The 2,751-nt window shown below is 22.2% G+C and overlaps 1 non-coding gene across 1 annotated transcript; it reads right to left on the bottom strand.

Annotated features, from left to right (window-relative positions):
* Positions 1 to 2,097: 2,097 nt before the first annotated feature.
* On the bottom strand, positions 2,098 to 2,170 carry TRNAK-UUU (transfer RNA lysine (anticodon UUU)). Its single transcript has one exon. It is a non-coding gene; the product is annotated as a tRNA-Lys (tRNA).
* Between the last annotated feature and the right edge of the window lie 581 nt (positions 2,171 to 2,751).

Raw genomic sequence — 2,751 nt, 5'->3', positions numbered from 1 at the left:
AATAAAAAGTAATTATAGATAACTTATTTACTTATATATTTATACCCTTATTCTTTTGAGGAAGTAAGCGCATTGTTTTTTGTTAACTCATTATTATTCAATTGTTTCTCTACCAAATAGAACTATGTATTTTTTGTTTTGATATATGTTTTTTAATTTTTATAAAGTTAAGATGCGTGATTTTTAAGTTTCTAAATTATAAAAATAATTTTTCTCTATAGACAATTTTTTAGGTACGTTAAAATAATATTCAGCATGTTTAAATTTTCTTATCAAATTTATTTTACACATCCACCAAACAAATATTTAAATTATTATAAACTTAAAATATTTAAATATAATATATAGTTCTTATTATAGTTAGATATAAGAACATAGTGTATTATTTGTAAAATTATATATATAACTAATATATATATTTTTTAAAATATTAAAATAATATATTATTTTTAAAGATATTTATGAATATATATACTAATTATCAATAATCATAATTTATGAACCAAACTTTTATTTGGGTACAAGCTTTTAACAATGTTGATAATTATTTAGATTTAATTTTTAAAATTATGATTAAAATTAAGTTGAAATATTTATAATTTTAAGATAGAATTAGAATTATATATATTATTATAATTTCATAATTATATAATTTTGAAGTTCGAACGCAGTAATTATTATTTTAAAATTTAAAATTATTAGACAATATAAATATTTTCATCAATTATATTATAATTATGATGTTAATTAATAATTATTTTAAATATTTAAATTAAATCATTATTAATTAAGATTAAGATTATAATTAATAATTTTAAGGTTATAATTAAAATAAATGATTTTAACTTAAGTTATAACTATTAATTATATTATAGCTCTAATCTTAAATATTATTAATTATTATAATTATAAAATCAATAGGGTAGAGTTAGGCTTAGACTCATATTAAGGACTGTGGATAGAAGTTAAGAGAAAAATTAAAATTAGGGGTTGTATTTAATGTTAAAATTAGGTTAAGAATTAGGGCTATAGTGAAAATTAATGTCAATGTTAGAATTACGGTTGTGGTTACAACTAGAATTTGAACTAAGCTAGACATAAGATTAAAATTAATGTTAGGGTTAAATTGGTGGTTATTGTTAAATTTAGAATTAAATTTATAGAGATTATTGTATTCTATAATTATATAATTTTAGAGTTGGAAAAAATTAATTGTTATTTGAAAAATTAGAATAATTATGCAATAACTATAAAAGTTTAATCAATAAAACACCTTCAACTTTGAATTTCAATTTGTTCATTAGATACTACAATTTTTGGGTACTCTCTATTGCATAACTACAATACATATGTCTTGAAAGTATATCATCTCTAACTATTGTTGAACGTATAACTCGATTGATATTTTATAACTAATCTATTAACTAGACATTTTTTCATTATTGCAATACTATAAAGACAACAAGTACTACCCACTATGTGGCACTTGTTTATTTTATTCCTATTAGAGAGAGATAGATGAAAAGAGATATAAGGGCAAAGAGAGATGGATAAAAGTAGGGGAGAGAGAGAGAGAAATATCAAATTTTAAATTTAAATTATATTGTCTATATTATGTTATATCTAATATTTAATATGTATCTATTTATATATTAAATCCATATTATAATCACGAAAATATTATCATTAAGTTAGATTAGAAAATATCAAATTTTAAATTTATATCATATTATTTATATTATATTACATCTAATATTTAATGTGTAATTATGTATCTATTTTATATATTAAATCTATATTATAATTATGAAAATTTCATTTTTTTGATAAATTTTATATGAATTTGAAAACTATAAAATTAATTTTACTATTTTGTTAATTAAAATTTAAATAAAATTTATTCATTTTATTTATCATAATTATATATTAAATAATTCAAAAATAAACTTATTATGTCATGAATATAAACACTTTAATGAGGACTCATTAAAAGAAAAAGAACGTACCTTAAAACATACCAAAACTCTAATCTACATCATTCGTTAAACAAGGACCTTCTGATCTTTGAAGATGGAACTACGTATCATGCTCTTCCAACGCCGTCTGTGGTAATCGAACCCACGACGACGTGGTTAAAAGCCACGCGCTCTACCAGCTGAGCTAAGACGGCTTACATGTTATCGTTTAACTCTAGCAAATTGTATCTCTATTATATTGACTGTAAATTAGATTCCGTGAATGTATGCCATGCGTCAAACCTCGGCCTTCTGGAAAATACACAGTCAAAGGTTCCATACCCCGGTTAATGGTTGGGTTAGTTTGAAATCGGTAATAATTGTGATATGAGTCATATTTATAAGTGAAAAATATAAATATATTTAAAGGTTTATAAATTAGCAATTGCATCTTGGTGTGTACTAGGTATGTCAAAGTAGTGTGGAAGGTCAATTAGGGAAAATTTTGGTATAATTTTTTACATGGTACATGAGATTAACTAGTAGGTCATATAAGAAATGATGTTTGTGCAAGAAAGATCTCAATGAAAAAATGATAGCTTTAAATCAACTATTCATCCACTTGTAGGATTCAAATAGAACTAAAACAAAACCTTTGAGTTAGGAAGATAATCAGGTTTCATTATCAACAAAGCAAGAGGAGAGACGGACAGATATAGATGGAAGAGATTAATGTATAGAGAGGAAGAGAGAGGAAGAGATATAAATATAAAAATAGAGATACAAAGTGATATAT

This window comes from Cryptomeria japonica, chromosome 4 (assembly GCF_030272615.1).
Source record: "Cryptomeria japonica chromosome 4, Sugi_1.0, whole genome shotgun sequence".
NCBI lineage: Eukaryota > Viridiplantae > Streptophyta > Pinopsida > Cupressales > Cupressaceae > Cryptomeria > Cryptomeria japonica.
The sequence above is the reverse complement of the archived record's forward strand: the minus strand, read 5'-3'. Positions and strand labels throughout refer to the sequence as shown.